At 40.8% G+C, this 15967-nt stretch overlaps 1 protein-coding gene across 9 annotated transcripts in view; it reads right to left on the bottom strand.

Annotated features, from left to right (window-relative positions):
* Window positions 1-15967, bottom strand: part of ENTREP2 (endosomal transmembrane epsin interactor 2) — a 119111-nt gene that overhangs the window by 96133 nt on the left and 7011 nt on the right. For 3 of the 9 annotated variants that reach the window (XM_051628202.1, XM_051628200.1, XM_051628201.1), the window contains exon 1: window positions 3555-3641. The exons of the other annotated variants lie outside the window; for them this stretch is intronic. The gene's annotated coding sequence lies outside the window, so the exon portion shown is untranslated. Of the gene's footprint in view, window positions 1-3554; window positions 3642-15967 lie in introns of those variants that run through there. 9 annotated transcript variants of the gene reach the window in all.

Genomic DNA, 15967 nt, shown 5'->3' on the forward strand with positions numbered 1-15967 from the left:
ATGGACTGAGTCACAGACTAGTAGAAGCTTTTAAAAAAGTTAGACCCTCTACATATCATCTGAGGGATTTAAACCTATTTTGTAATATCACTGAAGATTACAGAAAAAGGCTGTACACTCACCTCTCTCAGATAACGAGGACAAGTATGTAAGGTATTTCACATGAGAGAGAAATTTGGTCTGAGTTGACAATCTCCCTACATGTTTCCCTTTTCAAAGAACACAAAAAACCCATGTATGTCATGAACCCTGAAGACATACTATATGAAAGCTGTTTCAAAATCAGAGGACTTTATCTGTTTAGAATATGGGATGTGGATGAAAAGAGACAGAACTGAGATGAAACAATAAAAATGAGAAGCAGCACAAGATCTTCAAGCAACACAGTTCTACACAAGAACACAACCATAATCAAATAACTACATAAAAAAGAGGAGATAGCTTGTACTTCGCTGTATTTTCTTCTAGGATTTCTAGTGCCATGGTACAATTTTAGAAACCTGGGTAATCTTATGATTGAACTTACAATTTCATTAATGCTCTTCTATACTATGGATAACTCTAGTCTCTGAGGCTAGTAATTTTCTCAGGATGCTGGGATCACAACAGAGCAGGGAAGGGATAAACATCTTGCCAGCTTCCAAATATTTTCAGTAAATGACTGTTGAGAGCAAGATTTGCTTTTGTAGTCATGCTAACACGGGTCCATCAGGCCTGTGGTTTGCTAGTGTCCTAACACTGATATAATAACCATAATAATTAAGAACACTTAGCTGAAGCATTACAATCAACCTGGGCACATATAAAGCCTGTAAACTACAAATTATCGTATGTTTTGGATTCTAAATGGCAAAGAGTGAAGAAATATTTTCTCATATTCACACAACTATGGACATACAGGAGAGACAAAGAACCTTGTTAGTGCTTATTATTTTCAGAAAAGTTTCAGTGATCTATCAGAATGGCCTAATTTTGAGAGCTGTTCTTCCATTATCAAAATGAGGCTAATATTCAGTTCTTCATGTTCTGAAAAGAATCAAAGGATGCAACGTTCATGTATGTTAGATGAAAAAGCATATACTTTTACCCAACTGAGAGACTGAAGATGAAGCTGCTGCTCTCCTGAATGAAAGACTGCCTAGCATTGCACATCTTGCCAAGGATTCCTGCCTATGCAGAGAATCAACCAGTGCCTGCCCATCTAATGCCCCAGCTCTCTTGTGCTCAGTGTGAGGCTGACTCTCCTTAATTACCTTAAAACATCTTACTACAAAATACTTGAAAATATTTTATTTTCCTAATACGATGCTATAAAAGATAATGCAAAATGCTTTAATTTATGGAGTGATGCCTAAAAAACGCCCTGAATTCTTCAAAGTCTTATGGAATTTACGGTGTCTTCTTCTTTAAATAAGCTCTTGCTGGTACAGTCAGTTGATCTGAATCAGAACCTTTCTTGCTATTTGATTAGAGAATTTTCTGTGTAGGCTCGGTTTTGGTTTTTTATTGTTGTTTTTCAATCAGCTAAAAAGTTACAAACAATGGGAAATTGTTTTCAAAAAGTAAGTTCTTAATTTAGGAAACAATGCATACCTGCCCCATTCTGGTAACACAGGACAGTATGACCTTCAAGTCAACAGTCTTGCAGTACTTTGCCTGCACCTTCTATCAACTCACTCCATGAGCTGGAATCATCGCTTTCTTCTCTACGATGAGCAAATCAGTCATGAAGCCTAACTGGAAAACATACTTTTCTATGTAGAGAGAAGGAATCCATAATCAGAAAAAGAGCGTATCTTAAAGCATACTGATAATCCCCAAAAGTCTCTTTTCACAAAGATTACAGGAGTCAGGGAAATAAAAGTATTACTGAAAATGTTGTGCTTACTGGAACACGCACTCAGTTGTGAACATTCCTGCTTGGTCTGTCAAGATAAGAAACCAAGTCTGCCTAAGCTGTGTTGTTTCAAGTGAGCACATTAATATGCACACAGCCAGACTTTTAACTTAAAATTCATACCTCATCACAACAAATAGTTGCATATTAGCTTGCAGAGGTTCAATCTCAACAGAAGTATTATTACAATATCAAAGCTGTTAGTGTCAACTGATATTTCTTTTCAAGACTACAAGTCCTGGTGAAATAAAGAAAACCTTTAAACAATTAGTCCAAAACTACTCTTTTGCTCTGGAGAAGTCAAAAAGTTATTGAGTACTGTGCTAGATGAGGGCATATTAAACTATTATTTTTAAAATTACAGCATGCTAAGAACTAAATAACCTAAATCATTTACCTAACAGTTCTTGTGTCTAACAAACACTTTTTAAGCTGAAAAATCTCTGATCCATTAAAAGAGCTGAAAAGACATACTTGAAACCAGTAACAGATTAAATTAAATGGAGCATATCTTCACCAATAAAACAGACCGTGTTACTAGTACCCTCAGAAATGTCTAATTCTTCATAACCATCGAGACCCATCTCACTGCTTATGAGAGAAACTTTCATAAGCCCATATTATACTAATGCACCCATGTGTGCACAGTATCCATACACACATGCAAACACTGATAATTAGCACTGAGTGCATCACTGACTGAGGCCGCCAGAGTAACAAGGAGTGCCAACTTTTTTTGTTTTGTGGATTTTTTTTTTTACTTACACTAGCAGGGCACAATGGAAAGTCATCATTGTCACAGAAAAGTCAGGAGGATCCCAATCTAGACATTTGCGTTCAGAACAAACGAGCTTTTCCATCAGATACTCAGTCTCGTGGGACCAACTGCCTCTCTTCAGGTGCCCCAAAGACGCAGGCCTTTCAAGCCCTCGTGGTGCACTTGCACTCTCCTCAGCAGAGAGCTCTTTGATGCCGTGTGTTCTGTGTACCTTAAAACCTTCTCCTGCTGCGCTCACCACATTTTAGTGCCTTCAACACAACGCAGATCATTGCTTAATTTGCATCCGAGCACAAACGCGCGCCAAGACCTTGAGAAACGGCCGTTACCTCAGGGTCCACCCTCAGGCAGCGCCCGAGCCAGAAGAGATACAGAGGACGCCAGGGAAGGAACAGGAGCCCGAGAACCCCACCAACCGCTGAGACAACGTCAAAGGTTAACCTGGCGCCCCAACTTTCAGGCGATGCTGTCGAGAAAACGCCAAACCACCCTGGCTAATCCCTCCAAGGTGGCAACGAAGCGCCCTCACACCGCTGCCGAGCCGAGAGCCAGGTCGGGGCGGAGGAAGCTCCAGAACCGTAGAGAACACGGCGCACCCGTACGCGGCTCTCTCACCTGACCGCCCCGCAGCCGGCCGGCCCCGCGCCCACAGGCGGAGGAGCGGGGAAGGCACCTTGCCTGCCTGCCTGCCCGCCCCGCTCCTCAGGACCGCTCGGGGGTCGAGGCCCGAGCGCGGCGCCGCCTCCCACCTGTAGGCGCGGGCTGGCAGCGCCGCGGCGCGCGCCCCGGCCGCTGGGCCCGGCTAACGGCTGCGGGGGCGCGTGGCTGCGCCGCCCCCGCGCCACCCCTGCCCCGCTCCCCGCGCGCCCCCGCACTCACCGAGAAGCCGGCCCAGAAGGGGCAGGAGTGGCGGACGCGGGCCGAGGTGGTGAGCGCCAGGGCGGCGAAGCTGACGGCCACGATGAGGCAGCCGAGCACCATCTGCGTGACCCCCAGGGCCAGCATGGCCCGCGAGCGGGCGCGGTGCTCGCGCAAGCGGGACAAGCTGCGGGACAGGGCGGTGGGGCTGAGGGCGCGCGGCCCGCCCGGGGCCCGCACCGCCCCGCCGCCACCCACCGGCATCCTCCGCCGGGCCCCTCACGGCGCGGCCGGGCTGCACCGCCTCCTCCTGCCCCCCGCGCTTCGCGGGGCAGCCGGCCGCGGGCGCTGCAGGGCGGCGGGCAGCCGCGGCGCATCGAGGAAGAGCTGCCCGCGCCGCCCGGGGCGCCCCGCGATGCCCCGGCCGGAGGGCAACAGCCGGCGGGCAGGGCACGGCACGGCCAGGGAGGGCGAGAGAGGGGCAGCCGCCACCGCCTCCTCTCCCCGCTGCAGACACAGCGACGGAGGGGTCGGCTCGCCCTCGGCGGGGGCGGCCCCGGCTGCGGCCCGTCCCCGGCGCCGCTGGCTGGGCGCACGCACGGGCAGAAGCGGAGCCTCGGTCCGCCGCGGCTCCCGTCTCTCCCGTGGAGGGAGGAGGGGAGGGAGAGAGGCAGGGAGGGGAAGGGGGAAGGGTTGTTTACGGCCAATGGCGGGCGGAGGCAGCGGCAGGAGGATCAGCGCCGGCGGCCCTGCGGGGAAAGCGGCGAGCACTCGGCAGCGAGACGGCGCCCGGCCCCGCCCGGGACACCCCCCGCGCCGGGACAGCGCCGAGCCGCGGTGTGCGGGAGGCGGCGGCCTCTGCCCGCGCCGGGCTGGCTCCGGTGCGCCCGGGCAGCGCAGGAGCAATCGCTCGCACCTGGGCTTTGTGCAGCGGGGCACCTGGCAGCCGCTGCCCCCGCCCCCTGCGCTGAGTGTTCGCGGCCAGCTCCAGGGAGGAGTTACCTCGTAGTGCTATGCAAAACCCACCATCCTCAGGGTCATTTTAACCCTTATTTTCTTCTCCACCCCCACTCCCCCGTTACACCCAAGCCTCAGCTTGCAGCATCTTTGTTAATAGTAATATAAAAAACACCAGAACGAGCCTCTATTTAGTAAAACTTTCCTGCCCAGCTGCTGCTCATGACAACGATGTCCAGCATGGGAAGGCTACCCCACAACACCTGAAGCACATTTAAAAGCCAGATTTCTGCAGAGGGGAAAGCACAGTGGTAGTCTATTATTGTCTGCAAACATCTAGGCCTACTTGTGAAAAACACACCAACAGAACCCAAAAATAAGAACATCATCTCACTAGGTAGCAGCACAGTAATCAAGCCATTCCAGGGTTAATGTTCATAGCATCATAACTGACTAGGGCAGTATAATTTTTTAATTCACAAAGCATTATGTATAATCTACATACCCATAATACTGTCAGATTTTTCAGAAAATAATATCCTAAACATCACGTGTGAACCAGGCTTCAATCTTTGTTCATTATGTCCCCTCTCTTTTTTTAAGAGCTCTTTTTTTGTATGAAATAGTTTGTGTCCTGGGAAGGTGGTAGTTGAGAAAGTGTGCCTTGATAGGAAAGCACCAAAAGATTAAGTCCCCTCTTATTTTTCATAGAACATTCAGCTATTTTACTGTGACAAGAAAAAAATTTAAAAAAGTTGCTGCTTTTAACTTAAATCTGTCTGTGCCACAAAGCAGGCTAGGATAGCAGACAACAGTGCTGCCACCCCCCAACATGGCTAAAATACTGCTCCAGCACGTGTGCAAGTAATATTTTTAAGCAGATCCAAAAAGCACCTGACAAAACTCTACACTGAAGACACAGCTGCTTTGCTACAAGATTTTATTCTAATGCAGGAGTGCTCCAGCCCACCTGAAAGTCCAGGTGGAACAGCCAGATGAAGAGGGGTAGGGATGCATGGTAAGAGATCACACAATTTTTGTTCCTACCAGTTCACAGTAAAACTAACTTCCAGTTGTTTTTTGTCAAGTAGAACTGCTTGCTATTCAACACTGGAAACATTAATGTTTACCTTCCAAAGTCAAGGAAGAGTCTGTGTTGCAATTTTCTTCCACACAGAGTGAAACAGGCTAGGCAAGAAGAAACAAAACAAAACCCTGAACCGAACTGAACCTGTGCAATCTTCATGACTGAGCAGCCCATTCCTGAGCCTGCCAGAAATGCTTAGATATTCAAAAGCAGAACAATTAGAAACTTGATAAAGAATCAATGCATTTAAACCTTCATCTGGGTGCTCTCCTGCAGAAGTAAGATGGCCCTAGGGCTTGGAGGAATCAGAACACATTACACAGGGGTGTGAATTTACCAACTCCCTGTGTTGATACTTTTGTATGCATTAAGTGCAAATCAATTTACTTTCCTTTCCAAAGACTTTTAACTAGCACATGCAAATGAAGTCCACATTGGCAAACAAGTCCAGAGGAGGATATGGCACTGCAAATCCACATGCTGTGAACACCACATGGGGGTAACCACTTGGGTAATCAATATGGGCACCACTTTCAGCATGGCAAACTAAGGCTACCACAAAACAACTATTTTGGCTTCCAGTAGGAATCCACAGGAGTTTAGACCACATCTTGCTCACTCCAATTTTCCTGAGAATTCAGGTCTAGATAGATAGTGCCCAAGATGTGAATTAGCTCTTTGCTTTCTCTGAAGGCTTTCTTACATTTGAGTCCCATCTTTTACTGCATTTTTCTGTGGAAGTGAATGACTGAAGTGCTCAGAAAGGACACTGATTCTGTGTACAAAGATGTTAAGAATAAAACCATAATACTGTTAAGGTAAGCAGATTTTGCCTAAGCCCTGCTTCTGTGCTTGAAACGTAAGTGCCTATTTATGAAAGTTTTTTCAAAGGGTGTGTTAAAATCAAGAACATCTACCTTGCAATCATCAAGAGCCCTGTAATAAACAAACACTGAGACAAAGTCTGTTTCCAAGAGGTAACATGAATAAAGAGGACTGTCACACCTCCACTTGTAGGCTGCAGAACACTGCCATCGCCGTGTGATCATGCACAGACTCTGACTTGTCTAAGGACTTGGAGTTACATGTGGATCCCCAAAACATTTTTCAGGTATTTTCTGCACCACCTTGTACTATTGTATTGGTTGGTCTGTTACCTTACCCAAACAACAGACCTAAAGGAGACGGAGTAGTAACTTTACATCACTTTACACCCATTCTTAGTTCTGTTTTCTCATGTTTTTACAGAGGATAATCACAGATTAGTTTGTTTTACAAACCCAGCGTCCTTTAATAGCATAATTTAAGTGTATGTCTAACTCTACTTCCATATGTAAGCCAGAGGGGTTTTAAACAGGAAAGCTTTGCAGATAAAAAATTAAGGATCTCAATTTCCATGCTTTAAACTGAAAACTGAACTGAAAACAGTCTGGTTCTCTTCTTCAGATATACCTACCTTGGAATTACTTCCTCCATGTGATTGGCTGCCCTGACCTGGAGTGCTAAACACACTACTGGAATGAAGATAATTGCCCTACATTTTATGACTGCTTGAAAGTTGAAATTGGGTACGGATCTGAAAAGCATATTGTCCTTTGGTTTTACAAAAAGCAAGCTAGAACTCAGACATTTTTAAAATCAGACAGATTTCTTTCCCAGATCACCCATGGCCTAGCAGACAACGTAATGACCCTGCAAAAATAAACAGAAATCACCTAAACTGTATACCTGGTATTTTCTCTTCAAGCATTAGCAAAGGCTAGCAAAACCATTCTTAATCAGGAGTTTGGTCTAAGAAATTAAAGCTTGGAAAAATACATATCCAATATTGTACAAGAAGGTTTGGACAGAAGTTTGCTTGATACATTAAACCATACTACTTTTATTCTGTAAAACTTACAAATGTGCAACACCTCTGTATATATATTTAACTGGTAGTAGGTGATCAGATTCCTTGCTGATCTCATTGTCAAAAGTAAAAAAATGTAGTAATGTAGAATTAGCTGCTGCATACTATCTCTAAAAATGATTGGCCTTTACAGGGCCAGAGTCTATTTTATTATTTTCTACTGTAGAAATTAAGTAGCTAACAGTCCCACATAAAACTTAACGTGTTCACTTTTAGTAGTGCACAATATCAACATTTCATTAGAAATGACATCTGGATTTTAGTGACTTGGCTGAAGAATAATTTTAAACATTTACAAGTAGGTTTTTATTTCCTTTACTGCAAGAAAAATGACAGTTAATTTTTTTTTATGTAACAGAAGTCAGACTTAGTTTGCTGAGAACAGCATCTCAAAACTTGCTATGATTCAAAAAATAAAACTTGGAAGAAATTGCTTGATTTACATGTAACTGATTTAAAGTGCTTAGAATGAAAAAAAAAAATCAATAGTCCCTAAGTATCTTGCTGAGATTGTGGATTTTCTGATAAAAGACAGGGAATCAGAAATAAATCTACTTGTGCAAAACTACCTATTCTTCTTAGACATGTATACATTACTGAAAAGATAAAAGGAAACAAACCGATTTCCAATCACTGCTAAGCAAAATCAACAGAACACTAGGAAAAAATTAGTCTATGGATTTTTCCTTTTATACAGACTTTTATGTTGATAGAGTCCTAGCTTTGTTATCCATCCTAACAGTTTGGTAAGGGAACCTGGCAATAAAGTAGCAATAACTCTGAAGCTGAATGTCCAAATTAACCAAAAAGTATGATACAATAATTTAAAGACAAGAAAAAGTCTCCTATTTATTAGCTGGATACACTTCTAGAAAGTAGCTTATTAAAAGCACACAGTCTTTTTAGTTGTCATTTGCAAATATTTAAACACAGGGCAAAAAGACCTTTCTTGGAGAACCAGAGATTAGTGCTTGGTGGCTGAGACATTCCAGTTTTTTTCAGAAGCAAAGGGTAGGTAATTAAGTAAGTTAACTCAGCTGAGCTGCTCATAACAATTTCATTAAGGCCCAGACCAGACAAACAGTTTTTTCTAGTTTAGGTAATTGAAGTAATCAGACAATTAAGCACAAAAACTCCAGTATGTTGAAGTTATGGATTATTAAAATAACTGTGGTTCTTAGATGAATTGATAACTGATGTGGGACATTTTATATGAAATTGCTACTGAAATGTGTTAATCACCCTCCAATATATTAGGTCATTTCCTCATGATTTTTCTACATAAAATGCAGTAAAAAATCAGAAGGCAAAGTCGGCTGGCTGTGGGTATCAAAACCCATTACAAAGTTTTGCCTGTTGTGACAGGGTTAAACTGTATAACATACAAAAAAGTTGTATGAAGAAGAAAGAACTCAGAAAAGTTGCATAATTTTGTCACATCTGTGGAAAACCTGCCTGTGAGAGGTGGAACAGCCCTCAACCTTCAACTTCTACAGCTGGCAATGACACAGCAAGTCCTTCACTGACCTTGGCAATACTTAAGGTTAGACTAACACAGAGACTCTCTCAAATACTTCAAAGTCTATTTGCCACCAGAAATTCTTCCTTCATAACACAGGGTTTCAACTTGGATTTCTAAGGCACACAAACATGCTTGACAGCATTATCCACCTCCCACATCTAACTCCACTGCAATGTACTTGCAGTTTTGAAATGGGTCCATCTTAAACTCGTCCTCCTCCTTCAGAGACTGAATGACCTAGAGCAGAAGCAACCTTCTGATGATACTCAAGCCCCTACCACTTTGTCCTCCTGCTCCAGAGACAGCAGGACTAGATTGCAAGCAAAAACCTGTAGATACTGGTATAATATTTTTATTTTAACTCATATCCTCTTCTCCAGTCCACTATTTTCCACCAGCACAGATGTTCTTCCAGTGACATCAACACATTCACCTTCCTTTCCTTTTTGCTTACCTAGTCCCCAGGAGCCTCTGCATTTCTCTAGTCTTCCTAAATACCTCTAGCCTTCCCAAAATAAGTATTCTATATTAGGTTTTCAGAGAGACAACATGCAAAGTCAAGTGAGGAAAATGACAGAATTGTCTGGAAATCTATACTTGCAGAGCACACTGAAATTTTATTAGGCTCTTGCAACATTTTTTTGTTCTTTTTAATTTGGTCAAGTCCATTGTGAAAGCAGAAGACTTTGCTGCTGTTTATTTGAGCATCACACACCAGTATAGCATGAATTTGTTGTAACAGCTGATGAAATACAGGATGTATTTAGGATCAAATGCAGGAAAAAGCTTCCCTCATAAAACACTCTATTATTCCAAGCAATCAAGTTTTTACAAGCCATATAAACAATGCAAAGAACTTCCTTGTTACAGGGAGCATTAGAGCTAGCAGTTCAGAAACTGAGGCTGAGATAAAAACAGTACTTGGTTTCCATTTGCATTTATTAACTCATATTTAGTTATGTTTACCTTATTTATTTCTATGCTACTCAATATTTCTACTTCTAATCCCCTACAACATCAACAGCTCTGCTTTAGCAATAAACACACTGTTTTCCCATTCATTACAGTCAACAGCCTTAAGTCTTGATGAAACTGAAGCACAATTATATCAAATGGAAATCATTAGCCTGGGATTTTAAAAATAAACACATGCTGCCCCACGGGATGTACTAACACAAAACAACCACTTTACACCCATTACATTTTACCCTGTGCAACTTATTAGGCAGTTTCTCCTACTTTTAATCTAGATTACTTTATCTGAACCTACAAGCAAGAAAAAAAACTGAACAAAAGCACTTTCTTCTCATAATTTTAGGAGCAACATTTTGGCTTCAGGTTGTGTGTGTGTGTCACAGTTTAAGAGGAAAAAAAAGCACTACAGAGGGGAAGAGAGAAGGAAAAAAAAAAGCACAGGTGTAAGCCAAAATCCTAGATCTATCAAAGCAGGGAATGCTCCAGGATCCAAAAACGTCCTGGCTACCTTTGGACATTAAGATGCAGAGCAGCACTGAACTGCAGAGCAAGCGATGTTTTATGCAGACACCTTATCTGCCATGTACCCTGTGCAACCTTCTCTGTTTAGAAGAGTTTGCTACATGTAATCTGTGCTGGTAGTAAGGTTGTCAGATTATTTAAATAAAATGATGACAGTTGCAAGTCAGCTACAGCTTATTTTTTTAACTGAGTTTTAACCTTCCTGGGGAAGACAGAGACAGCTAAAGAAATGAAAAGGATGATACAAAATAGTTCTGATGCAGAGGCTGAAACTTCTGGTTCTAAGTACTTATTTGTCCAGACTCATGTAATTACCCTTAGTAATTTTTTTATGCTATCCACAAAAATGCTAAATACTTTGATGCAGCACTTTGATTCTTCTTCATACCCTTTACTCTGGAAGAATGGTCTATTGCATGTTCAGAACACACTTACACAAACTTTGAGAAAGACTGACTTGCATCATAATGCTGCCTATATAAGAAACATACCATGCAGAAATACTTAAGAGATCAAAAAAAAAACCCTGAAGTAAAGCACTTGTGAAAGGCCAAATATTGGACAAGATTTGTCACAGTACTGATATTCAACATAGTGTCTCATAGTACTGAGAACATGAAAAAAACCAAAAAACAACCCAAAACATTTCTTGTTTTAGATTACATGAATTACCAATTTCTCGGAATGTGTATAGTTCTCATATTAATTATAAAACATTAGTAACTTGACTGAAACATCTTTTTAGAGTGCCTGATGTTGTCCCCAAAGCAGGGTCATTCCCCCAGTGTGCAACAAGCCAGTCCACAGAATCGAGATCCTTGCTTTAATATACAGTTCTGTGCAGAAAAGGGAGCAGGGGGGTATCCAACAAAGCAGGCTCAGTTTCCCAAAATACAAGGGCTACTTTTAAAACCAAAAATGTGACAATGAACTTTATTTCTAATGTTATTCTATCACTGGCACACACAATTGTTCACTAACCCCTCACTTCCATTTCAAGTGGCAACACTCAAGAACTTCACTACGCCTGCTCAAAGAGTGGGGGGATTGTTGTTAGCAGGGATCCCTCTAGCCTATGGGTGTGAATTTTAGTATGCTAAAGGCTCATTAATATATTATTATGGTGATCTCAATTACTTTTTTTGTTTCCCCAGTGCTCAAGGCTGTAAGCAAGGTAAGCTGTGGGGAGTGCTCCTTTCCAGCCCTCTCATCTGTCTAGCAGGCGTCTTGCAGGTCTGTCTTCAAGGCCAGGCTCTCAACTACTTGGGACATGTTCTTCTCTAATTTGAATCTGGTTTTTGTCTAATTCCCACTGTTTCACTGTTATTCAGACCCTGTTTTTATTCTGTGTGTCCCTTATGTTCTTTTTTATGCAACTGTTTCTTTCCCAACTTTTACTTATTTCAATTAGTAACTGTCATAATGAGATACTTCCTACCTTGGAAAGAAAACACTTCCTGAGCTTTCTTTGTAGCATTATCTATTCTTCATCCAAGGTTGGACAAACCTCCCTGCCTGATGAGAACCTGAACCAATACTTAATCCACTTTCAGTGGCAGGTTAGAAGAAAAGATTTGTAGTAGGGCTATGGTTCTTCAGCCATTCTTTCTAGAACTCCACATTGTCTATAATTTGAGAAGAATTAAATATTTTTTCATTATATTACAGATACAGATTTTTAAAACTCAGCTAAGGAAATCACTTCTGTTCAGAATATTGCATTGTTCTGACTCACATCAGAAAAAAACCCACTTGCTTTGGCATAATTATATCATCAGACAACTCCACCATGTAAATGCCCATCATCAAAACATCTAAGATCCACACTTCATCAGAAGATTTTAATTGCCCTCACTGAGAAAGGCTGAAACCCCCACTGCTCTGAAGGAAGTCAGCCAGACACCTCATGTTTCCCTTTGCAGAATGGTAGGGCTGAACCTGCTGCTGAGGATGGCAAATGGGCAACTAAGTAGAACTCTGTGTAAGGACTGGAAAGAATAAAATCTCAGTTATCAATTAGAACCTTTTGAATTTCCATTGTCAGATTTTTTGTTTTTTTAATTCTTATGCTACCTACTCCAATTTGCTTTTTTCTTTTTTTTCACCTGTGGGGAAGGTTTATTTTTAAGTTAAACTTTCATTACTGCTCATCTGTCTCCAGACACTGCAGGGAAACTTCTTCTGACTTCAACAGATTGGCTGGAAAGAAAAGTGTTGGTTTTTTTTTTCTGAGGTTCAACAGAAGATTGTTTAAAACAAATACATCTGAACAGAAGCTATTTTTTCTGAAATGCAACCCTGATATAAATTAATAGCTGAAAAAATTCCATGCTTCCCTGAGAGATGCAAGATTCCTAGGCATTATATGGGCTTTCTAAAATAGAAATTGGCAGAAATATGTATAGTTACTATGAAAAAGAAGTCGAGAGAATCTTAATTACACTTTCTGAACAAATAGTCTTCAGGGAGAGATTGTAACTTCTGCAGAAATATTTTATCTATTTTATGATTAATGTACAATTAACATTTGAAAAAGCCTTTATAAAATTGTTAGTCATATGTACTAAGTATCTGTAATTGTATTGTAGGTTTAAGAGGTTTGTTGATGCACAAACCTATTATTTCCCGTTCAGCATAAAAATTTAAGTATGGAATAAGTTAAGAATTGACATTTGTTTCGGGACAAGCTAGTCTTAGCTGTACACTTTAAGTGGTATAAAAATCCATTATTTAATTTTTGACAATGTTCTGAATGCTGGTTGTGAGTTTGCTTTTAAACTGCACACAAAACTTTCCCCTCCAAAGTGCTTTTAAAACAGGACATTCATTCAACACAGATGTGTGGCACTTAAGGCAGGTTTTTATGGTCAGAAAGTAAATAGCCACATTTTTATCAGAATTAATACTCCTGTGTTGGAAGGTGCAAAAATTCAGTAGATCTACACTTTGGAAGAAGAGATCAGACAAGCAGGACATGACAGTACACATGCTTCATTGTGGCCAAGTCCACATGACATGCTAGATTATTTATGAATTTAGAAGGTTCTCTTACTGTTCTTACAAACAATGATCACACTTATTAACGTTTCTAGAAGGTGGTTTTCCCAAAAGCAAAACAATCTTTTCCACAACTTCCAATACTGCATTTCTTTTACCCAAATGACTGAATTCCCAACAGTTGATGACAGGTGGCAGGGAGGCTTTTAAAGCAATGCTGCCTGTATAATTTCAAAACCAGCTAACTGTTGGCCTGAGGAACAAAAAAATGGATGTGAAATATCAGTACCTAATAGCAGTGTCCTCTGCCATTGCTGCCTGGGGAATGGTGCTGGCAGCACAGTAGCCTGGGGTCGGTATAAAGATGACAGGCAGAGTTAGAACCTCTTTTTGGTTTTGGCAGTGCCAAGATGAGAACTATTTAATATACTGAAGAATTATATTCCATCAACAACTTCTGCTTTTCATTTTTTTTGATGTCTCAAAATGGAGATTTTCTGGGTGATAATTAAAAAATAAAACCACAACTTCCACATAATTCTTAAATTATGGTAGTCGACACAGATCAGTACAGGAAAAACTAGCAAAAACTAAACAGGCAGATTGTAAGCCAAGGATATAAAACAATGTGGCAGAGAAAAATTCCCTACAGGGCTTATAACAAATACAATAATACAAAAAACATTAAATAAAGAGGCATATAGAAAAAGCAATTATTTTAAGAAAGTATTAGTTATTATGACAAGCTTTTAAAAAACAGCCTTATCTTAACTGCCAAAAATAATTAAGCAGATTGTCTTGCTGCCCTTCAAACAAAGGAATTTGTGAGAAATGTCATTAAGGCTTTGTGCTCCTTTCTCCAAGAACTGGCAAAATTAACAAGGTCAGCTTGAGTACAGCTTGGATTACTCTTCATCCAGTGTTTTAGCACAATTCTTAATACTCTTTTTTTTTAATCCCCCTCTTGGTAAAGCATTTCTTCCCAAAGGGCCTTTTTACAGCTTGCCAGATTGTTCAGTGCACTCTATTTCACCCTGCAGCAATAAGCATTCCTCCTGCTGGCACTACCAGAGATAGACAGGACTAGATTTACCTCTTGGTGAAACCAGTACAATTTAATGCACACTGATATAGCTGAAAGAACACTGGGACCTGAGATACCAAGAGAAGTTGTTTCATTGTCCAGAATGAGACTTAGCTGGATTCTTATTTTAGCTTTTTTTTCTGAATGTTCCAATTCCCTGGTAGGAGTTTATGTTGTATTGTAGAATTAAATAATTCAGAAAGGCTCCCTTTTAGGAAAAGAGCTGTTGGACAAACACTTAAGCAGTTTGCAGAAGAGGTACCTTTCAAACAGGTTCTCTAAACAGATGTCTTAGATGCTACAAGGCCTACTCAAAGTTGGAGTATCACCACAAATAATTTACAGCTACTATAAAAAAGATAACACCTTACAGTGCTTCTTAAATGACACGTAGTATGGACAGTACCATTTCATTGCAGTCCCTGAAGAACCTGGCATAGCAGTAAAGATAAGGCATATTTGCCAATTGCAGAGTTATCTGAAATAAACTTATCAAGGACCAAATTCTGTCTTATTTTCACAGATAACAAAACACTTACAATAAAACTGAGGCTTCAGCAGCTGTATAACACAGCACCCTGGAATCTCACAAATAATTTTCTGCCAAAATTACATTTTATCTTGATGAAAAAGATGTTAAAAATCCTGCTTCTCTGCTAATATTTGTCTTTATTGATATATGAATTCTCATATGTTTATATAAAACATTAATATAATTTTCTACATGACAAACACTGTCCTCAAATGCATCACTGTACAACTTATCCTCTCAGGACTGTATTATTTTCAGTTTTTTAAATGAGAATATTAAGATTTGCTAAAATTTTAGTCTTTCTGCAAATACTGTGTTTAATACAATGAAACCTAAAAAAAATTAGAAACAGTAAATTGCTTTGAGATTTAGACATCATGAAGTCACTAGTGCTTTGGGAAAGTCAACACTTCAGTAATAAATTATTACAGGACAATGCATAAGTTGTTCAAATTGGACAATTAAAAATTCTAATCGAGCTCTGTACAAATGTACATTGTTAATTACTAGTTCATTAGTTTTAGTTATGTCAAAATGTTCTGACTATATAGTTCAAGAAAATCTAAGACAGGTATGTGCCAGGCACATACTTCACATAGAAACATTCACTAGTGTGATTTTTACTTAAAATTACAGCAACCTACTCAACCCACAAAGGCAATACAGGGGTTAATTAACAAATTATAAGCACAAGAATTATCAGGTAATCTATAAAAGTCAACCTGTCACATACCTGATCATAACTTTCCTCCTTGAAGCTGGCAGGAAGATGTGGGGGTCAGCTGTAGCACCAACAGAACCGAGTAGGGGAGTTTTTTGGATGTGTTAACATGTTAATTCCCACAAATA

The sequence above is a fragment of the Apus apus genome, chromosome 10 (genome assembly GCF_020740795.1).
Source record: "Apus apus isolate bApuApu2 chromosome 10, bApuApu2.pri.cur, whole genome shotgun sequence".
Lineage (NCBI taxonomy): Eukaryota > Metazoa > Chordata > Aves > Apodiformes > Apodidae > Apus > Apus apus.